Here is a 25,938-nt window from a genome sequence, read left to right on the forward strand (position 1 = left end):
GTCTTCTCTACTTGCATTTCACCTCTTTACATTCCTTGCAATCTACTAGTTTATGCATCTTTACATTTCTAGTTTAGTGACCATCAAACAAACCCTTATTACCCCTTATCATTCTAAGAACAATTCTAGACACTTAGGTTGCCATAGACTAGCGCAGTCCCAGTGGTTCGACTTACCCGACCAAAAGCCCTATTCTACAATGATTCGTGCTATTGCGAAGGTTGATGTTTAATTGACCAACCGATCAATGGGATGCTGGATTACACTGTGTGTTTTGTGTATTGGGACAGGTTGTTGAAGGACCAGTTTTAGGGGAGGTTATGATGAATTTTTTTAAAAAATTTTGGCATCAGCTAGGGTTGTGACAAATTCATTCTCAATTTTTATACAACAATTACAGAACCCATGAAAGTACAGATACATATACATATACGTATACAATATATATATATATATATATATATATATATATATATCCCCCAACGCAGAGCTACAACTGGGTCTTTTTTTTTTTTTTTAGTAATTTGTTTTTTTTCTCTTCCACAAATGGAAGAACTAGAGGAATTTGTCATTACTTCTTTGCCAATTTGTAAATTGAGCCGAAATCCATGTGATATTCACTGTGCAGATTTGTAATTACTCTTCTTCTTCATCATAATCATAATAAAGGCTTTGAACCCAAAAACATAGACCCGGGTTCCTAAAATGTTTCGTTGAAGCTGAATAGAGTCAAACCCAGAAAAACACCGGCGGAAGCCAGGTTGTCAATGCACTGAATTTTCCAGCTACAACGAACGGCGAGCACGGTTGACAGCGATTTTCCAGTAGCGAAGCGCGATAAAGGAAATACTTTGACGGCGGTGACAAATTTGCGATTTTGGGTTTGAGGGTAAAGAGGCAGCACCACTTATGGCGGAGGAGAGGGATGGTACATGGAGAGGACTCTGCGTGTTGGTTAGTGAGGATAAGCCAAAGCTTTAGCAAAAAAACCCGTTTGTAACGGGTTGATCCAAATACTTTCATTTTTTAATATTATACAATATTTAAACAGTTGTCAAGTTTTCATAGGGCCACATCAGATGGAGGACAAAGCTTGTTCTGATAGGGCAGAATCCAAGCATTGCTCATAAACATCTCCTTATACCTTAAGCTTTATGATATGTTTTGTTTTTATATACCTTGTGTACTTAAAAGAGAGGTTATAATTTCTAGTAATAGGGATGAGAGAGAGAGAGAGTCTAAAATGGTTAAAACCCAAAGCTCCAAAAATTGTGTGTTTCTGGTGTTTTTTGTGATTCTGAATGTGTTGTTCATCATAAATCTATTTGTGGGTGGCAAGTGGAAGCAGCGGCTGAGTTGGAGCCAAGGAGCTGCAGCAGAAGCTGAGGCAGTGGCATCAGTGTCATGCTCAGGTCATGGAAGAGCCTACTTGGATGGTTTGGTTCTTGATGGAATGCCAGTTTGTGAGTACAACACCTGCTATGGTGGTCCTGACTGCTCTCAATTCTCACATGGATGTCCTGCTGATGCAGACAGGTTTGCCCCTCTCTCCCTCACACACACACACACACACACACAGACAACCCAAGACTGGGGATTCCATTTAAGAACTTTCATTTCATTTGATCCCAAAAATACGGCAAAATTGCATTGCTGAAGTGAATCCCAATTTGTGAAACTCAAGTATTGGTAATTTGCATAAAGTTTAAAGTTTTTTTTTCTTTTTTTTTTTTTTTTTTTCATTTGGTAGGTAAAGATTGTGAAAGTGGGTCCAATTTAGAGGTCAGCAAGCAAGATCTCAAGGGCATTACTAGATACTTCGAATTTAGTATATATAGTTCCGAAATGCCACTAATATTTGTATGGTTGTTTGATTAAATTTTTAAAACAAACACTAAACTCGGACTTTTTTGTTCTGACTCTTAATTGACGCAAAAACACCTATATTTAAATGATATGTGTGATTTACGTGCAATTGTTATTGATAAGTATGCATAACAATAAATGTAAGCAAGCAATTTGAACCATATTGAATGGATGCATAAGTTCACACAACTGCTAAACCTAATGCACTAACTAGATCTTGAATTGTTGATTGAGTATAGGTTTTCAATTGTTAATTATTTATGTGACATCCACTTCTATGTGTAGGACCAGCACCAACTTGCGAAATTATAATTAATTAGTCGGTCCAAAACATGGGAGATGGTGCGATTATAATTAATTAATCAGTTCAAAACCCAAGATAGGATGAAATTATAATTAATTTGTCCAATTCAACATACGAGAGAGGGAAAAATAAAAATAAAAATAAAAATTTGGGGTTCACTAAAAAATATTAGACCTTGAATTCCCCTAGGTGTCATTTGTACACCTGGAAAATAGTAGGTGAAGGAAACGTAAAAGCATGTTTATCTCAAGACTACTTTCCAAAACATAATTATTAGTATGGAGATCATGAATATTAAACTTTTCAAGTTTGAACCCGGGAATCATGTTTCTACCAAATCACATTGTTCGACAAATTAAAAATAAATAAATAGAAACAGTGATGTTTTGAACTGTCGAAGTTCAATGGTCATTTTTTGTATATATTTTTTCGACTATTAAAAATTGTTTTTGCCGAATTTTTAATGTTTTTCCGAATAACCTTGATCTCAAACAACCTAAAGTTAGACACTTGTTTTAGTCTATTTCTTTATAGTACAAGATGTCATCCCCTCTGCAAGTTTGAGTGAACAACTACTCCCTTTTGGCACTCAATTACTTTTCTCCCATTGGTATGCAACCATAATTGTATTGGGCATACAAGTGTTCTTGGAATTGGGATGAATAATTGGGACTAATCAAGAGATGAAAACAGTTTTTTGAAAGTCGGAGTAGTATGTTTAATTTAATTATCATCAGATCATTAGTAATGTTAATTTAATTAATTATCACAATTTGTTTCATTGTCACTACCAAGTGTTATTCATATATTGTTTATCAAATGCAGCGGAGATCCATTATTCTTGGAGCCCTTCTGGATGCAACATGCAGCTAGTAGTGCACTTGTAGTTGCAGGGTGGCATCGAATGAGCTATAGATTTAGTGACAAATCTTTAATCTCACAAGAGCTCGAGAAGCATATACGCAAAGTACACGCCATAGCCAAAAATGAAGTTACTGCTGGAAGATACATTGTTTTTGGTGCTGGCTCAACCCATCTCCTTAATGCTGTAGTTCATGCCCTTTCCCCGAAAAATTCATTTTCACCTACAAGAGTTGTTGCATCAATCCTGTATTATCCAGTTAGTCCTAGTATCTAATTTTTGTTTTTTTTTTTCTTCAAATTTATAAACAGATATAAATGTACAAGTTTGAAACTAAATTTTTCACAGGTTTACATAATGCAAACAGACTTCTTCAGATCAGTCGATTTTGAGTTTTTTTGGAGATACATCATTGTGGAAGAACACTTCACATAACCCCACAAATGTAATTGAATTCATAACTTCACCGAACAATCCTGATGGTCATTTGAAGAAGGCGGTTCTTCAAGGCACTTCTGTTAAGGCAATTCATGCTCATGCTTATTACTGGCCACATTTTACACCAATCCCGGCTCCGGCAGATGAAGATCTGATGATTTTTACAATTTCTAAGCTTACTGGTCATGCTGGCAGTAGATTCAAGTAAGAAATTTTTCATCACATGCTTATGCAATATTTGATTATCAAAACACACAATTGGTGCTATGTTTAGTTATCGATGTTCTTTGACGACGGCCGTTCCAATACGCCAAACTGAATGTAGTGAATGTGTGATTCAAGAAAAGCCTTTTATGTCAAATTTAAATTTATAAAAACCACTACCAACACCACTACTAACGTAGCAAGAGTGAGTAGGGATCGTCCCAAGGGATTATACGTGTTGGAATTTCAACTTCGACTCTAGCGTACTAAATGATTCCAAAAGAGAGTTGGGTTGGTTGATTACTTCTAGAAAAGAATTAATTAAAATGCAATAAAAATAAAACTAAGTAGAGATAGGGATTTAAGAGATGAGAAGAGAGGACTTAGGGTGTTGGAATCACCACTAAGCTCATGTAATTAACCACTTGCTTTCCATTAATGCGGAATACATTGTTGTGAACAAAATTGGTTCGACTAGCAAAGGTGACTCAACAAGTGTATAATGTCTAAACAACATGTGAAAGGCTACAATATATCTATTGGAAGAGGAATATATTGTCTAGACAACATGTGAAGAGAACAAAATATCAAATCAAGTCATTAAACCTTTCATTAAGCTCATAGTCCAAATAATTCATAAGGATGACTTAGTTAAACATGTATTGTCTAAACATCATGTGAGAGGCCACAATTTATCTATTGGGAGAGGAATAAATTGTCTAAACACATGTGAAAGATACAACATATCATAACTAGTCATTAATCCTTCATTAAGCTCAAAATTCCATTACACCACAATATTAGAGCATATGCTTCTTGCATTCAAAAACATGGAACATCAAAGAACAAGCATGAATTGTCTCCCCCATCTAACACTACACTACAACTACACTACTAGCATGAAAATAAATTAAGGGAGAGGTACAATCCATCAAGGAATAAGTATGAACCATCAAGAGACATAACAAGAGCATTCCATTAAGCACTAATGTCTAGCCATCACTAGATTCTCAATTAACCACACAAAGACATGCAATTAATATAGAAAAACTAGTGTAGAGATCAATTCCCCAAATAATCACACATAAGACAACATGTAATTAAAATAGAGAATCAATGGAAGAATTAACCCATATGAATCATGTGAGACATAATTCCTAATTTAATCACACATAGACATGTAAATAAACTAGAGAATTAATAGGAAGAATTAGACCATGGAAATCATAGAAATATACCAAGATTCATGAAATTCACAAGGCTAGAACACTAATCACAACAATATATATATAAATCCCCAAAAATATAAATACAAGGGTTTAGATTACACAAGACTTAGGGCTCATCCAAGCCCTAAGTGTAGATCTAGTCAATCATGGAGGAGGTGGATGTAGTCATGGAATCAAGCTCCAAACATGGCTCCATCTTTTTCTTCCTCTTCTTCTTCTTCTTCTTTGAAGCTCTAGAGATGGAGAGATAATGGATTTAGAGATGTGTTCTTGAGATGTGCCTCCACTTCTCTCTCTTCTTCTAACCCTAATCTCTAACTTTTCTAGAGAGAGAAATAAAAATTACAATGTAGAAAATAAAATGATAAAAAGCCTAAAGAATCCCCTCTTACAAATGGGTTGCTTCCCTTTATATAGAAGGTCCTTTTCTTAGTCACTAAGTCTAGAATATATGCCCAAAAATATCTAATCCCGCAACTTTTTGGTAGGTGAACTTTTGGGCGTGCACCGAAAAAGTAACAGCTTGCTGCCAGCATGTCCAATTCGATCGATCCAACTTATTTTCGATCGATCCAACTTTTTCTGCGATCCATCCAAGTTTTCACCTTTTCAGTATCAGCTTCTTTTTGCTCCAAATCAGCCTCTTTTTGCTCTGGATCATCGCTAAAACTTAGTTTGACTCCAAAAAGGCCTTAAGAACTCATTTTTAGCCCATTTTAACATTATTGACCTGAAATAGACAAAAACACAAATAAGTACTAAAACGGGTAAATAAGATAGATAAAGGTCCTAGAATACTCAAGCTTAAGGGGTTTAAATGTGTACTTTTCAGCTCTCATCACACCCCCAAACTTAAATATTGCTAGTCCCTTGCAATGAACTACAAAGTAAAGAAAAGAAATGAACAACTAAACAACTATGAACTAGAAAGCAATAAAATGATAGTGCCACTTTCGTAGGGAACACGATTGCATTTAGCATATGCAACAAGCCTTTTAAACCCCTAGGTTACCCCTAGTGGAAGAGTAAAGTCCCGTGAGGGTTTCCTTAAATGGTACCCACAAACATTAAGCTCATTATTTCAAAAGAGGCACCAATATTGCAAACAAGCATTGGGAGAAAACTACCTCAAGTATGCAATTTTTCAACCGTTTCTAAGCAATCTCCCAAAATCTCAATATCAAGCAAGCAAGTATGGTCCTCCACATATCAAGAAAATGATCATGAAAATCGAAACAAATCTAGAATCCATGTGAGAGGTTCGGCATCAAGTGTGTTGCTATCTTAGCCAACTAGAGAAGTAATCACATCCTTACCCTCAAACTAGCACACAAATCTAGTACCGATCATCAAGATAAGAGAGTGGACCTTTTATTAAAGCTTTATTGTTCTAGGTGCGCTTATTCTTTTCACTCATTTTCTTCTTTTTTTTTTCTTTTTTTTTTATTGAGAATCAAAGATGGAAATATTATGCAATGTGTTGATCTCTTAAGCTTTCTAGAAGATTCATGTAGCGAGCTTTAGGTCAATGACTCCCAAACCAGATGGCTTTAGGGCATTAGGTGTTAAGACACCCCAACGGACTTACAAACTCAAATCAAATAGGCTACAAATCAAGACAACAACCATCTAATCATTTCCCACTTCTCGCCTTTTGGGAGAAGTCCTCACTTTTATTGCTTTTCCAACTTTTTTTTTTTTTTTTTTAATCAATTATTAACCTAGAGTTTGGACCCTCCACCTTTCGACGCGAGAAGTTCACTGCTTAATGAGGCAAAAATCCCGGCTACTCAATGAAAAGGGGTTGTTATCCACCTTTATCAAGAATGAAAGCTTTCAATGCACTATTAGCCCAATTGGGATATAACCAATTCAATAATCAACAAAGCATGTACCCCACAATTGAATGCTAGCGTGCGCCGGTGCTAGTGTAGAATCCTAGAATGAATCTCAAAACAGACACAGAATCAAGATGATGTGGACCACAAATGCAAGCAAGATATCAATCTTTTGAAAAATTTACTCCTAAATAGCATCCTCAAGGCATACAAGGAGTATTAGACTCTCAAGTCAAGCAATTTTTAAATTTTAAGCAATATAGTCCTCAAAAGATCAAAATCATAGCTAACATCAATCTCAAATCTCAATCATGCATTTAAAGCTCAAATCTTAAGTAGAATGCAACATGACACCTTACCCCCAAACTTAAACCGCACATTGTCCTCAATGTGCAATGAGATCAATGGAAAAAAAATGGAAAGAGTATACCGTGGTGGTGTAGACATGAAGCCCGGTCATGATCCAATTCGAAAGACGTCTCCCCCAAACTTGGAATTAACAACCTACTTGAATAACCACGATAGCAAACTCACATCAAATATCAAATGGGATAAGAATAATCAAATCAAGCATTCTAAGGCAATGTAACACATGATGCAAGAGAGATATAAGATCAAGCCCTAACTAAAGCATAAAGTATGCATGACTACACATAAGGGCACAATGATGAATCTTTTTATATTTTTCATTTAATGAAAGCAAGTATATACAAAATGCAAGAAAAACAAAGAATAAAATGCATGAACAAAATATAAAAAGAAAATTAAATAAGGCAAAATGTAATGAAAGAATATGTTCAATGTAAGAAATGAAAAACAATATGTGTAATGCAAGAAATGAAAAGGAACATGTACAATGCAAAAAAAATGGAGAATATGTACAATGCAAGTATATACAAAATTTTCTTACTTTTTATTTTTCATTCATTTTTTTTTTTAATATATATGTGAAAACATGCAAAGAAAAATAAAAAATGTAAGAAATATGCAAAATGGGTGCTAAGTTTAACGTCTCTAGCAAGATGGAATGCTTCTTTAAAAAACCGTCTTTTTTATTATTTTTTTTTTAGACAAAACAAATATGTACACAAATAAAAATAAAAATGTAAGAAAATAAGGAATGCAAAGATTTTTTTTTTTTTTTTTTTTTTTTTTTTTTTGATAAGTTAGAAGAATTAAAAATTAAAGTTAAACAAAATATTTTTGGATTTTTGGAAATAAGATAAAAGGAAATAAAATAAAATAAAAGAAAAATGTTTTTGGGATTTAATTTTTTTTTATTTTTTAATTTATAATATTTGAAATAAAAATAAAAATAAAGCTTGGAAATAAAAGTAAAAATGAAAATAAAATAAAAATCTTTTTGGAATTTTTGAAAATAAAATAAAATTAACAAAAATATTTTTGTGTTTTTAACAAATTTCCAAAAACTTCTTTTTTTTTTTTTTAGTCAAGAGAGAGAGCTAACTAAATGAAATAAAATAAAATAAAATAAAATAAAAATAGAAATAGGAAAAAGTCAAAAAGTGAAAGGGTCAAAGGGGCAAAGTTGTGATCGGTCGAAGATGAAGTTCGATCGATCGAACATAGCTGTGATCGATCCGAGATGAAATTCGATCGATCGAACATGTAAAATTTTGGAGATTCCGAGAGCATGCATTTTTGAAAAATGGATGAGGCCTGAAAATTTTTCTAAGTGTTGGGACTCATGATCGATCGAACCACATGTTGGATCGATCGAAAGGTAGTTCGATCGATCGAAATGGTTTACGATCGATCGAACTTTTGAAAATTTGGAGATCCTGAGAGCATGCATTTTGGAATTTGGATGCAGGTCCAAAATTTTTCTAAGTGTTGGGTGCAAAATGAGAGCTGGATCGATCGAGTCCATAGTTGGATCGATCGAACCAATGTTCGATCGATCGAAGGTGCTCTTGTGATCGATCGAACTGGCACCAAATGCCTAATTTTGAACTGAAAGTGCAGAAAATCCTATGCTAAGCCCCAATGATGGTAACAAGAATGAAAATTTGAAAAATAGATGGAAGAATGTACACAAGAATGAAAAATAAAAAGAAATGAGGGAGGAATAGAGTTGTGAAACTCTACGAATTCTAGTGTTTAACGTCTCTAGCAAGATGTTAGGTCAACTCACTAATCAAATGAATCAAAAACTGGATATGAAACATCCTTATTGACCCTCTTTTCACTTTTCTCATTTAATGTCCCACTTATGACAATAAAATCATCCTCCAAAAGAAAGACTTGAAAAGAAATAAAATAGATGATATTGTTCTTTTCATCCACGGTCTTGAAAACAAAATCAATCATGGTTAGGCTTGCCTCTTTGTTGTGTTCTTGAAACACATTCAAATAATCATCCACATTGATAATCGGTGAGGCATTGTCTTTCAAAGACTCATTTGGATTAATAAGAAACACCCTCTCTTCATCCCTCTTCTCCTCCTCATAAATTACCATTTCCTCACCTTCTAAGTAAGCTAAGGAGTCCATTAGAGAGTTTATTTCATTTTTAGAGCTTTTAAAGTCAAAACCACAATTTTTATACATTTCCAAAAGACATTCCTCAAGAGGGTCATTAGAGATAATAGAAAGAAGGCCCTCTTCAACAAGTTCCTCCTCCTTCTCTCCTACCTCAAGTGTGGTCAACATCTCCTCACTCTTTAGAGTAGCCATGTCCGAGATAAAATCATAATCAAAACAAGGAAAGTCCTCATTAATCATGTTATGTTCTATTGGATTAGCCACTAACTCACTTGCCACTTCCTCCTCTATACAAGATAGAGTGCTAGGCATTAGCTCACTTGTTTCATTCTCCTCACTCTCATCATCCTCATCTATATACATTGAAGTTCTTGCCATTTTTTCATTTGCCTCTTCCTCTTCCTCTTGATGAGAAAGAGTACTTGCAATTTGCTCAACTTGAGCTTCTAAGTTGGCTAAAGCTTGAGAATGAGAATTAATAAGTGAAGTGTGTGAAATATGCACATCAAGTAAAGCTAACACTTTTTCTTCAAATCCGGGTGAGTACTTAGAAGGTGGTGGAATTGATTCATCATAAAATGGTAGTGGAGGGCAATAGTCATAAGAAGGATTAAATGAGTGATCAAGTCCATAATAAGATGATGCATGAAATGAATTGGACTCAATCTCATAAGGATTAAAATGTGATGGAGGAGCATAAGGTGAAGGGATGTAATTCCCCCCCAAACTTGGATCAAACAATTCCTCCATTCACAATTAAAACCCAAATGCAAGAAAAAATTGGCCTCAAACAATTCCTCCATTCACAATTAAAACACAAATGCAAGAAAAAATTGGCCTCAACAAGGGCCTATGCTTGGACGAAAATTTAGCAATAAAATGAGCCTCAACAAGGGCTATCACAAGCATACAAAGAAGTGAAACAATTAAAATACAAGAGTGCCAAGAATTGCTCACAATGGTCCTTTAGCACTTCAACTCCAAATTTAGCTTTTAAGCTCCAATGATTGCTTTAAGTTCCAAAGTTCGCTTTCCTTGTAGTCAAGTACCTAATTGAACAAATAATAATGAGAATCAAGAGAAAAGAATATACAATGGAAAATAAAATAAAAATAGAAGCAATCTAATGAACACTATTGTCTAGTTTAATTCCAACAAAACCGTTAATCCCCGGCAACGGCGCCAAAATCTTGCGACGGCCGTTCCAATACGCCAAACTGAATGTAGTGAATGTGTGGTTCAAGAAAAGCATTTTATGTCAAATTTAAATTTATAAAAACCACTACCAACACCACTACTAACGTAGCAAGAGTGAGTAGGGATCGTCCCAAGGGATTATACGTGTTGGAATTTCAACTTCGACTCTAGCGTACCAAATGATTACAAAAGAGAGTTGGGTTGGTTGATTACTTCTAGAAAAGAATTAATTAAAATGCAATAAAAATAAAACTAAGTAGAGATAGGGATTTAAGAGATGAGAAGAGAGGACTTAGGGTGTTGGAACCACTAAGCTCATGTAATTAACCACTTGCTTTCCATTAATAGGGAATACATTGTTGTGAACAAAATTGGTTCGACTAGCAAAGGTGACTCAACAAGTGTATAATGTCTAAACAACATGTGAAAGGCTACAATATATCTATTGGAAGAGGAATATATTGTCTAGACAACATGTGAAGAGAACAAAATATCAAATCAAGTCATTAAACCTTTCATTAAGCTCATAGTCCAAATAATTCACAAGGATGACTTAGTTAAACATGTATTGTCTAAACATCATGTGAGAGGCCACAATTTATCTATTGGGAGAGGAATAAATTGTCTAAACACATGTGAAAGATACAACATATCATAACTAGTCATTAATCCTTCATTAAGCTCAAAATTCCATTACACCACAATATTAGAGCATATGCTTCTTGCATTCAAAAACATGGAACATCAAAGAACAAGCATGAATTGTCTCCCCCATCTAACACTACACTACAACTACACTACTAGCATGAAAATAAATTAAGGGAGAGGTACAATCCATCAAGGAATAAGTATGAACCATCAAGAGACATAACAAGAGCATTCCATTAAGCACTAATGTCTAGCCATCACTAGATTCTCAATTAACCACACAAAGACATGCAATTAATATAGAAAAACTAGTGTAGAGATCAATTCCCCAAATAATCACACATAAGACAACATGTAATTAAAATAGAGAATCAATGGAAGAATTAACCCATATGAATCATGTGAGACATAATTCCTAATTTAATCACACATAGACATGTAAATAAACTAGAGAATTAATAGGAAGAATTATACCATGGAAATCATAGAAATATACCAAGATTCATGACATTCACAAGGCTAGAACACTAATCACAACAATATATATATAAATCCCCAAAAATATAAATACAAGGGTTTAGATTACACAAGACTTAGGGCTCATCCAAGCCCTAAGTGTAGATCTAGTCAATCATGGAGGAGGTGGATGTAGTCATGGAATCAAGCTCCAAACATGGCTCCATCTTTTTCTTCCTCTTCTTCTTCTTCTTCTTTGAAGCTCTAGAGATGGAGAAATAGTGGATTTAAAAATGTGTTCTTGAGATGTGCCTCCACTTCTCTCTCTTATTCTAACCCTAATCTCTAACTTTTCTAGAGAGAGAAATAAAAATTACAATGTAGAAAATAAAATGATAAAAAGCCTAAAGAATCCCCTCTTACAAATGGGTTGCTTCCCTTTATATAGAAGGTCCTTTTCTTAGTCACTAAGTCTAGAATATATGCCCAAAAATATCTAATCCCGCAACTTTTTGGTAGGTGAACTTTTGGGCGCGCACGGAAAAAGTGACAGCTTGCTGCCAACATGTCCAGTTTGATCGATCCAACTTATTTTCGATCGATCCAACTTTTTCTGCGATCCATCCAACTTTTCACCTTTTCAGTATCAGCTTCTTTTTGCTCCAAATCAGCCTCTTTTTGCTCCGGATCATCGCTAAGGCTTAGTTTGACTCCAAAAAGGCCTTAAGAACTCATTTTTAGCCCATTTTAACATTATTGACCTGAAATAGACAAAAATACAAATAAGTACTAAAACGGGTAAATAAGATAGATAAAGGTCCTAGAATACTCAAGCTTAAGGGGTTTAAATGTGTACTTTTCAGCTCTCATCATTCTTCAATGTGTTCAAATTTAAAGTAATAATAATAATTGATGGGAACTGAAAAGTACACATTTAAACCCCTTAAGCTTGAGTATTCTAGGACCTTTATCTATCTTATTTACCCGTTTTAGTACTTATTTGTGTTTTTGTCTATTTCAGGTCAATAATGTTAAAATGGGCTAAAAATGAGTTCTTAAGGCCTTTTTGGAGTCAAACTAAGTCTTAGTGATGATCCGGAGCAAAAAGAGGCTGATTTGGAGCAAAAAGAAGCTGATACTGAAAAGCTGAAAAGTTGGATGGATCGCAGAAAAAGTTGGATCGATCGAACTTTTAGTTGGATCGATCAGAAAAGTTGGATCGATCGAAAAATAAGTTGGATCGATCGAAAAAGTTGGATTGATCGAAAATAAGTTGGATCGATCGAAAAAGTTGGATCGATCGAAAATAAGTTGGATCGATCGAATTGGACATGCTGGCAGCAAGCTGTCACTTTTTCCGTGCGCGCCCAAAAGTTCACCTACCAAAAAGTTGCGGGATTAGATATTTTTGGGCATATATTCTAGACTTAGTGACTAATAAAAGGACCTTCTATATAAAGGGAAGCAACCCATTTGTAAAAGAGGATTCTTTAGGCTTTTTATCATTTTTATTTTCTACATTGTAATTTTTATTTCTCTAGAAAAGTTAGAGATTAGGGTTAGAAGAAAAGAGAGAAGTGGAGGCACATCTCAAGAACACATCTCTAAATCCACTATCTCTCCATCTCTAGAGTTTCAAAGAAAAAGAAGAAGAAGAGGAAGAAGAAGATGGAGCCATGTTTGGAGCTTGATTCCATGACTACATCCACCTCCTCTATGATTGACTAGATCTACACTTAGGGCTTGGATGAGCCCTAAGTCTTGTGTAATCTAAACCCTTGTATTTATATTTTTGGGGATTTATATATATATTGTTGTGATTAGTGTTCTAGCCTTGTGAATTTCATGAATCTTGGTATATTTTTATGATTTCCATGGTCTAATTCTTCCTATTAATTCTCTAGTTTATTTACATGTCTATGTGTGATTAAATTATGAATTATGTCTCACATGATTCATATGGGTTAATTCTTTCATTGATTCTCTATTTTAATTACATGTTGTCTTATGTGTGATTATTTGGGGAATTGATCTCTACACTAGTTTTTCTATATTAATTGCATGTCTATGTGTGGTTGATTGAGAATCTAGTGATGGCTAGACATTAGTGCTTAATGGAATGCTCTTGTTATGTCTTTTGATGGTTCATACTTATTCCTTGATGGATTGTACCTCTCCCTTAGTTTATTTTCATGCTAGTAGTGTAGTTGTAGTGTAGTGTTAGATGGGGGAGACAATTCATGCTTGTTCTTTGATGTTCCATGTTTTTGAATGCAAGAAGCATATGCTCTAATATTGTGGTGTAATGGAATTTTGAACTTAATGAAGGATTAATGACTTGTTATGATATATTGTATCTTTCACATGTGTTTAGACAATATATTCCTCTCCCAATAGATATATTGTGGCCTCTCACATGATGTTTAGACAATACATGTTTAACTAAGTCATCCTTGTGAATTATTTGGACTATGAGCTTAATGAAAGGTTTAATGACTTGATTTGATATTTTGTTCTCTTCACATGTTGTCTAGACAATATATTCCTCTTCCAATAGATATATTGTAGCCTTTCACATGTTGTTTAGACATTATACACTTGTTGAGTCACCTTTGCTAGTCGAACCAATTTTGTTCACAACAATGTATTCCCCATTAATGAAAAGCAAGTGGTTAATTACATGAGCTTAGTAGTGATTCCAACACCCTAAGTCCTCTCTTTTCATCTCTTAAATCCCTATCTCTACTTAGTTTTATTTTTATTGCATTTTAATTAATTCTTTTCTAGAAGTAATCAACCAACCCAACTCTCTTTTGCAATCATTTGGTACGCTAGAGTCGAAGTTGAAATTCCAACACGTATAATCCCTTGGGACGATCCCTACTCACTCTTACTACGTTAGTAGTGGTGTTGGTAGTGGTTTTTATAAATTTAAATTTGACATAAAAGGCTTTTCTTGAACCACACATTCACTACATTTAGTTTGGCGTATTGGAACGGCCGTCGTCAGATTTTGGCGCCGTTGCCGGGGATTAACGGTTTTGTTGGAATTAAACTAGACAATAGTGTTCATTAGATTGCTTCTATTTTTATTTTATTTTTCATTTTATATTCTTTTCTCTTGATTCTCATTATTATTTGTTCAATTAGGTACTTGACTACAAGGAAGGCAAACTTTGGAACTTAAAGCAATCATTGGAGCTTAAAAACTAAATTTGGAGTTGAAGTGCTAGAGGACCATTGTGAGCAATTCTTGGCACTCTTGTATTTTAATTGTTTCACTTCTTTGTATGCTTGTGATAGCCCTTATTGACGCTCATTTTATTGCTAAATTTTTATCCAAGCATAGGCCCTTGTTGATGCCAATTTTTTTCTTGCATTTGGGTTTTAATTGTGAATGGAGGAATTGTTTGATCCAAGTTTGGGGGGGAATTACATCCCTTCACCTTATGCTTCTCCATCACATTTTAATCCTTATGAGATTGAGTCCAATTCATTTCATGCATTATCTTATTATGGACTTGATCACTCATTTAATCCTTCTTATGACTATTGCCCTCCACCACCATTTTATGATGAATCAATTCCACCACCTTCTAAGTACTCACCCGGATTTGAAGAAAAAGTGTTAGCTTTACTTGATGTGCATATTTCACACCCTTCACTTATTAATTCTCATTCTCAAACTTTAGCCAACTTAGAAGCTCAAGTTGAGCAAATTGCAAGTACTCTTTTTCATCAAGAGGAGGAGAAAGAGGCAAATGAAAAAATGGCAAGAACTTCAATGTATATAGATGAGGATGATGAGAGTGAGGAGAATGAAACAAGTGAGCTAATGCCTAGCGCTCTATCTTGTATAGAGGAGGAAGTGGCAAGTGAGTTAGTGGCTAATCCAATAGAACATAACATGATTAATGAGGACTTTCCTTGTTTTGATTATGATTTTATCTCGGACATGGCCACTCTAGAGAGTGAGGAAATGTTGACCACACTTGAGGTAGGAGAGAAGGAGGAGGAACTTGTTGAAGAGGGTCTTCCTTCTAATATCTCTAATGACCCTCTTGAGGAATGTCTTTTGGAAATGTATAAAAATTGTGGTTTTGACTTTAAAAGCTCTAAAAATGAAATAAACTCTCTAATGGAATTTGGATGAAAGGAACAATATCAATACGGATGAAGAGAGGGTAATTTATGAATACGGAAATGGTAATTTATGAGGAGGAGAAGAGGGATGAAGAGAGGGTGTTTCTTATTAATCCAAATGAGTCTTTGAAAGACAATGCCTCACCAATTATCAATACGGATGATCATTTGAATGTGTTTCAAGAACACAATAAAGAGGTAAGCCTAACCATGATTGATTTTGTTTTCAAGACCGTGGATGAAAGGAACAATATCATCTCTTTTATTTCTTCTCAAGTCGTTCTTTTGGAGGATGATTTCATTGTCATAAGTGGGACATTAAATGAGAAAAGTGAAAAGAGGGTCAATAAGGATGTTTCATATCCAGTTTTTGATTCATTTGATTAGTGAGTTGACCTAACGTCTTGCTAGAGACGTTAAACACTAGTATTCGTAGAGTTTCACAACTCTATTCCTCCCTCATTTCTTTTTATTTTTCATTCTTGTGTACATTCTTCCATCTATTTTTCAAATTTTCATTCTTGTTACCATCGTTGGGGCTTAGCATAGGATTTTCTGCACTTTCAGTTCAAAATTAGGCATTTGGTGCCAGTTCGATCGATCACAAGAGCACCTTCGATCGATCGAACATTGGTTCGATCGATCCAACTATGGACTCGATCGATCCAGCTCTCATTTTGCACCCAACACTTAGAAAAATTTTGGACCTGCATCCAAATTCCAAAATGCATGCTCTCGGGATCTCCAAATTTTCAAAAGTTCGATTAATCGTAAACTATTTCGATCGATCAAACTACCTTTCGATCGATCCAACATGTGGTTCGATCGATCATGAGTCCCAACACTTAGAAAAATTTTCAGGTCTCATCAATTTTTCAAAAATGCATGCTCACGGGATCTCCAAAATTTTACATGTTCGATCGATCGAATTTCATCTCGGATCGACCACAACTATGTTCGATCGATCGAACTTCATCTTCGATCGATCACAACTTTGCCCCTTTGACCCTTTCACTTTTTGACTTTTTCCTATTTCTATTTCTATTTTTATTTTTTTTTATTTTTTTTATTTTATTTTATTTCATTTAGTTACCTCTCTCTCTTGACTGAAAAAAAAAAAAAAAAAAAAAAAAGAAGTTTTTGGAAATTTGTTAAAAACACAAAAATATTTTTGTTAATTTTATTTTATTTTCAAAAATTCCAAAAAGATTTTTATTTTATTTTCATTTTTACTTTTATTTCCAAGCTTTATTTTTATTTTTATATCAAATATTTAAAATTAAAAAAAAAAAATCAAATCCCAAAAACATTTTTCTTTTCTTTTATTTTATTTCCTTTTATCTTATTTCCAAAAATCCAAAAATATTTTGTTTAACTTTAATTTTTAATTCTTCTAACTTATCAAAAAAAAAAAAAATTGCATTCTTTATTTCCTTACATTTTTACTTCTTGCATTTTTATTTTTATTTTTATTCACTTGTCATTTTATTTTTGTTTGTATACATATTTGTTTTGTCTAAAAAAAATAAAAAAATAAAAAAATGAGACGATTTTTCAAAGAAGCATTCCTTCTTTCTAGAGACGTTAAACTTAGCACCCATTTTGCATATTTTTTACATTTTTCATTTTTCTTTGCATGTTTTCACATATATATTAAAATATATATATATATATATATATATATATATATGAAAAACAAAAAGTAAGAAAATTTTGTATATACTTGCATTGTACATATTCTTTCCGTTTGTTTTACATTGTGCATATTCATTTTTCATTTCTTACATTGTACATATTCTTTCATTGCATTTTGCCTTATTTATTTTTCTTTTTGTATTTTGTTCATGTATTTTATTCTTTATTTTTCTTACATTTTGTATATACTTGCTTTCATTAAATGAAAAATATAAAAAGATTCATCATTGTGCCCTTATGTGTAGTCATGCATACTTTATGCTTTAGTTAGGGCTTGATCTTATATCTCTCTTGCATCATGTGTTACATTGCCTTAGAATGCTTGATTTGATTATTCTTATCCCATTTGATATTTGATGTGAGTTTGCTAGCGTGGTTATTCAAGTAGGTTGTTGATTCCAAGTTTGGGGGAGACGTCTTTCGAATTGGATCATGACCGGGCTTCATGTCTACACCACCACGGTATACTCTTTCCATTTTTTTTTTCCATTGTTCTCATTGCACATTGAGGACCATGTGCGGTTTAAGTTTGGGGGTAAGGTGTCTTGTTGCATTCTACTTAAGATTTGAGCTTTAAATGCATGATTGAGATTTGAGATTGATGTTAGCTATGATTTTGATCTTTTGAGGACTATATTGCTTAAAATTTAAAAATTGCTTGACTTGAGAGTCAAATACTCCTTGTATGCCTTGAGGATGCCATTTAGGAGTAAATTTTTCAAAAGATTGATATCTTGCTTGCATTTGTGGTCCACATCATCCTGAATTTGTGATTGTTTTTAGATTCATTCTAGGATTCTACACTAGCACCGGTGCACACTAGCATTCATTTGTGGGGTACATGCTTTGTTGATTATTGAATTGGTTATATCCCAATTGGGCTAGTAGTGCATTGAAAACTTTCATTCTTGATAAAGGTGGATAACAATCCCTTTTCATTGAGTAGCCGGGATTCTTGCCTCATTAAGCAGTGAACTTCTCGCGCCAAAAGGTGGAGGGCCCAAACTCTAGGTTAATAATTGAAAAAAAAAAAAAAAAAAGTTGCAAAAAGTAATAAAAGTGAGGACTTCTCCCAAAAGGTGAGAAGTAGGAAATGATTAGATGGTTGTTGTCTTGATTTGTAGCCTAGTTGATTTGAGTTTGTAAGTCCGTAGGGGTGTCTTAACACCTAATGCCCTAAAGCCATCTGGTTTGGGAGTCATTGACCTAAAGCTCGCTACATGAATCTTCTAGAAAGCTTAAGAGATCAACACATTGCACAATATTTCCATCTTTGATCCTCAATAAAAAATAAAAAAAATAAAAAATAAAAAATAAAAAAGAAGAAGAAAAAAGAAAAAAAAAATAGAGTGAAAAGAATAAGCGCACCTAGAACAATAAAGCTTTAATAAAAGGTCCACTTTTTCTCTTGATGATTGGGATTAGATTTGTGTGCTAGTTTGAGGGTAAAGATGTGATTACTTCTCTAGTTGGCTAAGATAGCAACACACTTGATGCTGGACCTCTCACATGGATTCTAGACTTGTTTCGATTTTCATGATCATTTTCTTGATGTGTGGAGGACCATACTTGCTTGTTTGATGTTGAGATTTTAGGAGATTGCTTGGAAATGGTTGAAAAATTGCATACTTAAGGTAGTTTTCTCCCAATGCTTGTTTGCAATATTGGTGCCTCTTTTGAAAGAATGAGCTTAATGTTTGTGGGTACCATTTCTGGAAACCCTCACGAGACTTCACTCGTCCACTAGGGGTAACCTAGGGGTTTAAAAGGCTTGTTGCATATGCTAAATGCAATCGTGTTCCCTACGAAAGTGGCGCTATCATTTTATTGTTTTCTAGTTCATAGTTGTTTAGTTGTTCATTTCTTTTCTTTACTTTATAGTTCATTGCTAGGGACTAGCAATATTTAAGTTTGGGGGTGTGATGAGAGCTGAAAAGTACACATTTAAACCCCTTAAGCTTGAGTATTCTAGGACCTTTATCTATATTATTTACCCGTTTTAGTACTTATTTGTGTTTTTGTCTATTTCAGGTCAATAATGTTAAAATGGGCTAAAAATGAGTTCTTAAGGCCTTTTTGGAGTCAAACTAAGTCTTAGTGATGATCCGGAGCAAAAAGAGGCTGATTTGGAGCAAAAAGAAGCTGATACTGAAAAGCTGAAAAGTTGGATGGATCGCAGAAAAAGTTGGATCGATCGAACTTTTAGTTGGATCGATCAGAAAAGTTGGATCGATCGAAAAATAAGTTGGATCGATCGAAAAAGTTGGATCGATCGAAAATAAGTTGGATCGAGCGAAAAAGTTGGATCGATCGAAAATAAGTTGGATCGATCGAACTGGACATGCTGGCAGCAAGCTGTCACTTTTTCCGTGCGCGCCCAAAAGTTCACCTACCAAAAAGTTGCGGGATTAGATATTTTTGGGCATATATTCTAGACTTAGTGACTAATAAAAGGACCTTCTATATAAAGGGAAGCAACCCATTTGAAAAAGAGGATTCTTTAGGCTTTTTATCATTTTTATTTTCTACATTGTAATTTTTATTTCTCTAGAAAAGTTAGAGATTAGGGTTAGAAGAAAAGAGAGAAGTGGAGGCACATCTCAAGAACACATCTCTAAATCCACTATCTCTCCATCTCTAGAGTTTCAAAGAAGAAGAAGAAGAAGAGGAAGAAGAAGACGGAGCCATGTTTGGAGCTTGATTCCATGACTACATCCACCTCCTCCATGATTGACTAGATCTACACTTAGGGCTTGGATGAGCCCTAAGTCTTGTGTAATCTAAACCCTTGTATTTATATTTTTGGGGATTTATATATATATATATTGTAGTGATTAGTGTTCTAACCTTGTGAATTTCATGAATCTTGGTATATTTCTATGATTTCCATGGTCTAATTCTTCCTATTAATTCTCTAGTTTATTTACATGTCTATGTGTGATTAAATTAAGAATTATGTCTCACATGATTCATATGGGTTAATTCTTTCATTGATTCTCTATTTTAATTACATGTTGTCTTATGTGTGATTATTTGGGGAATTGATCTCTACACTAGTTTTTCTATATTAATTGCATGTCTATGTGTTGTTGATTGAGAATCTAGTGATGGCTAGACATTAGTGCTTAATGGAATGCTCTTGTTATGTCTTTTGATGGTTCATACTTATTCCTTGATGGATTGTACCTCTCCCTTAGTTTATTTTCATGCTAGTAGTGTAGTTGTAGTGTAGTGTTAGATGGGGGAGACAATTCATGCTTGTTCTTTGATGTTCCATGTTTTTGAATGCAAGAAGCATATGCTCTAATATTGTGGTGTAATGGAATTTTGAGCTTAATGAAGGATTAATGACTTGTTATGATATATTGTATCTTTCACATGTGTTTAGACAATATATTCCTCTCCCAATAGATATATTGTGGCCTCTCACATGATGTTTAGAGTATACATGTTTAACTAAGTCATCCTTGTGAATTATTTGGACTATGAGCTTAATGAAAGGTTTAATGACTTGATTTGATATTTTGTTCTCTTCACATATTGTCTAGACAATATATTCCTCTTCCAATAGATATATTGTAGCCTTTCACATGTTGTTTAGACATTATACACTTGTTGAGTCACCTTTGCTAGTCGAACCAATTTTGTTCACAACAATGTATTCCCCATTAATGGAAAGCAAGTGGTTAATTACATGAGCTTAGTGGTGATTCCAACACCCTAAGTCCTCTCTTCTCATCTCTTAAATCCCTATCTCTACTTAGTTTTATTTTTATTGCATTTTAATTAATTCTTTTCTAGAAGTAATCAACCAACCCAACTCTCTTTTGCAATCATTTGGTACGCTAGAGTCGAAGTTGAAATTCCAACACGTATAATCCCTTGGGACGATCCCTACTCACTCTTGCTACGTTAGTAGTGGTGTTGGTAGTGGTTTTTATAAATTTAAATTTGACATAAAAGGCTTTTCTTGAACCACACATTCACTACATTTAGTTTGGCGTATTGGAACGGCCGTCGTCAATAATAATAATAATAATAATTCTAGTATATTTTTCAAGTCATCACATTGTTGTTCCTTCTCCAGGTGGGCATTGGTAAAGGATGAGGCTGTATACCAAAGAATGGTAACTTATATAATGATGTCGGAATTGGGCATCTCATGCGATACTCAGTTAAGAGCTTTGAAACTTCTGAAAGTAATTTTAGGAGGAGATGGACGGGAAATATTTGCTTTTGCATACAGAACAATGTGGGACAGTTGGGAAAGATTGAGCCAGACCTTATCATTGTCGAAACATTTTTCCATCCAGGATTTTGAACCTCAATACTGCAAATTTTTCCAAAAAGTCCGAAAACCTTCTCCAGGTGATTCTCATTTTATTGCTCATTCACCTCTAACTATAGTGACAAAGAAGCTATTAAAAAGTAAGATACTATTAATAGGCCAACATTTCAATGCTAACATTATTCATTTTCATTGCAGCCTATGAAAGACGGTAGCATGTTTACTACAGAAAATCGGTATGCACGACTCAGCCTCCACAAGAGCAACGACGACTTCGACTTACTGCTACATTGGATAAACAAATTAGTCTCTGAAGAAGATGATAGAATTAAAACTTTGTGAAGGTTGTTATAATCAATCATCCATTGATTATAACTAAGATTGGCCAGTATATAAGACTATGTAGTCATATTTTAGCCAGTGTAATGATTATCGACATCATAAGAAGAGTTCATGTTACATTGAACTCTCAAGAACCATATCTAATTATCCTCACCTGTAAATTTATTATACAAGCATAATGTTGCAAGTTCCTGCAAAAATCTGTTCACTTTTTATTTTTTATTTTTTTTATTTTGAATTTGTGAGTCAACATTTAACTGAGTATGACAACATGTGATGCACATTTTCTTCTGATAATTGAAGCCTCTTCACGAATTCTAACGCTGCAAATGAAACGAATTGTTTATGTTTGTTTTTAATTTTCAATTCAGACTCGTTCATTAAGTAAATGAACCAAATTTAAGCTCATTTTTTAACCTCCTTTGGTAAACAAGCCAATTCCAATGTTAGGCTTGACTTGTATAAGCTCATGTCTGCGTTCATGAGCATAAGCTCAGAAACACATCCATAAACATAAGCTTGTGTAGGCTCGTATAAATTTATGAACTAGTCAAAGTTAATCTCCCTAACATCGATATGCTGATACTGATCCTCATCTCGCAGAAATTTTTGCAACATGGAAACATGGAACACGTTGTGGACGCGATCCAAATTATCCGGAAGTGCCAACCGATAAGCGACAGCTCCAACTCGATCCGTAATCATGAACGAACCGACAAACCGCGGTGACAACTTCCCTTTCTTTCCAAAGCGCATTACTCCCTTCATAGGCGACACTTTGAGTAGAACCTGATCCCCAACCTGAAACTCCAAAACACGTATGTGACGATCTGCATAACTCTTCTTCCTACTCTGGACAGTGCGCATGTGATCCCTAATAACAGTTATCTTCTCAGAAATATCCTTGATGAACTCAAGACCCAAGAATCTACTCTCACCAACCTCCATCCAACAAACAGGCGATCGACATGGTCGACCGTATAACGCCTCAAATGGTGCCATCCCAATAGTCTTCTAGAAACTATTATTATAAGCAAACTCCACAATCGGTAAGTAATCCACCCAATGGCCCTTGAAATCAAGAACACACGACCGAAACATATCCTCCATAATCTGATTAACCCTCTCAGTCTGTCCATCAGTCTGAAGATGATAAGCAGTACTAAGGTGTAATTCAGTACCCAAAGCCTGCTGAAAACTCTTCCAAAATCCGGACACAAAACTCGAATCCCTGTCCGATAGAGTAGACAATGGAATTCTATGCAGCTTTACAATCTCGGAAATATAAAGTATCGCCATCTGCTCCGAAGTGAAGTCAATGCGAATAAGCAAGAAATGAGTTGATTTCGTCAATCTATCCACGATGACCCAAATGGAATTATGATCCTTGAAGGAATTTGGCAACCCTTCCACAAAATCCATAGAAATGCTCTCCCATTTCCACTCCGATATCGGCAGTGGCTGTAGAGCTCCTGGCGGCCTCTGATAATCAATCTGGACCATCTGACAAGTACTATACCAAGAGACAAAAATAGCAATGTCTTTCTTCATACCTGTCCACCAAAACTGCCGCTTCATATACTGATATATCTTGTCTCCTCCTGGATGAACAGAAAACTCAGAGTGGTAAGTCTCAGTCATCACATCCTTCTTCAACTCATCAGCAGAAGGTACCACTAACCGTCCCTTGTATCGCAAACCTTAATCAGGCCCAACATAGTAGAATGGAACCTCCCCGGAAGCTATCTCTGCAACTTTGTCAATGCACTGCTGATCTATGAGTTGTGCCTTCAAAACCTTGTGAATGATAGAAGGTGTAACCATCATGCAAGCCAAGAAAGCATTCGACAATTCATCCACCTTCTTCAATGCATTCCACTCAGTAGTGAATAGAGTGGAAAGACTACCAACAGGTTGGCAACTTAGTGCATCCGCCACCACATTCGCTTTCCCTGGATGGTACTGTATAGAAAAGTGATAGTCTTTCATAAACTCTAACCATCTGCGTTGTCTCATGTTCAGCTCCCGCTGAGTGAACAAATATTGTAGGCTCTTGTGATCACTAAATAACCTAAAGGACTCACCCAACAGATAATGCCTCCAGATACGTAAAGCAAAGACCATAACTGCCAACTCCAAATCATGTGTTGGGTAATTAAGCTCATGAGGCTTAAGCTTCCGAGATCCATACAAAATCGGTCGCTCCTCCTGCATCAAAACACATCCAAGACCCTGCAAAGAAGCATCCGTGTAGACAAGATACTCTATCCCGCTCTGTAGGGTAGACAAAACTGGTGCAGAAGTCAACTTAGTCTTCAGCTCATCAAAAGCTTTTTGACAATGTTCATCTCACACGAACTGTACACCCTTTTTAGTCAGATGAGTGAGTGGTTCGGCTATCTTTGAGAACCCCTGGATGAACCTCCTGTAACATCCTGCCAATCTGAGAAAACTCTGAATCTCGGTAGGTGAAGTAGGCTATCCCTACTCTACCACTGCTGACACTTTGGCTGAATCCACCGCTATTCCTCTTTCTGACACCACGTGACCCAGAAACTTCACCTCCCGCTTCCAAAATTCACATTTCTCAAACTTGGCATATAACTGGTGTTCACGCTACGTCTGTAACACAATCCGTAGATGTCTAGCATGATCATTTTCTGTGATACCCCCGGATTTCTGGATGCGGGTTGGCCAGGCCCACGCCCGATTACCCGAGGATATCAAAACAATTAGCAATTTAATGAACACAGAATACAATATAGAAAACAAGAATGAATAAAATTTTGCTGAAAAGAACCTAGAACGATAATCCAATAATTGAAAACCTCAGAATAAATAATTTCATTGATAATTAAAACTATTTTGATACAACTGATCCACCACGAATGGAAATCGTTCTCCAATTTATACAACTCGGGAATCCATCTAGTGGACCCCTAAAATATCTAATGGTACTCAAAAGACTGGAACAAAACCCAAGTCTTAACCTGAAATAAAATCCTACGCCATCAGTAGAGTGAATAACTGTATCTGCTCAGCACGATCAAGCTCTACAACCCAGAACTGACGAACACCTGAAAAAAATAATAAAAGGGTGGGTCAGGCCCACGAGCAAGTTCTAATCTAACTGCAATCCATACAGTGACCCGATACGCAGATACACCATAGATACCTCACAATATCTATCTAGTCCATACATATATATATCCACACTATGGGACATTCACTGAACTACAGTAGGGATCTCAACCTGAATAGAAGGCAACATGCGAATACACACCCAAAGGTGGGCATGAGTACCTAGACCTAACAGGGTACACCCAACCTACTATAACCAGCTACACGTCCACTGCATATACGCACCCTAACCAACAAGTTTGAGACTCAAGCTCAACTCGTGGTATCATAAACATATATATCTAAACTCCGTTCCTAACCATTCACAAGAAATCCAATAAGTCATTCGGCGTATTCAACCGTACCGACTTATATATATATAAGGAGGATTTATTTAACAACCCGTTCCCTTATTCCAAAATAGGTAGGACTGAGTATTTTAAATCAGTCTATCCCTAGTATGCCACCGTCCCATACCGGTGCATACAATCCACAAAGTCCATATAATTGATAGAACCAGTCATACTGTTCACCAATTAAAATCCATAAGGTAGGAATTAGCATTTTGAGCTAAACCATACCTAGTATGCCACCGTCCCATACCGGTGCATACCATCCTCCATATCCATGTAAATTACAACATTCAAATGATAAGCAAGTAATTTACAATGCAAAACCAAACCCAGATAATTGACAGAATTTTAATGTGAGAATTCAGCAATTAAAATCCAATACATAATTCCAAATAATTGGTCAAAATTAATATAAGAATTCAGCAATTATAATCCAATATATGATTCCAA

General features: G+C 35.0%; 1 pseudogene; it reads left to right on the plus strand.

Annotated features, from left to right (window-relative positions):
• The first annotated feature begins 1,243 nt into the window (after nt 1–1,243).
• LOC132273340 (tryptophan aminotransferase-related protein 3-like) overlaps nt 1,244–25,938 on the plus strand; it is a 36,728-nt pseudogene continuing 12,033 nt past the window's right edge.

Source organism: Cornus florida, unplaced genomic scaffold (assembly GCF_030987335.1).
Source record: "Cornus florida cultivar Cherokee Brave unplaced genomic scaffold, ASM3098733v1 CherokeeBrave_3.0.0_Hap2_Chr09, whole genome shotgun sequence".
Lineage (NCBI taxonomy): Eukaryota > Viridiplantae > Streptophyta > Magnoliopsida > Cornales > Cornaceae > Cornus > Cornus florida.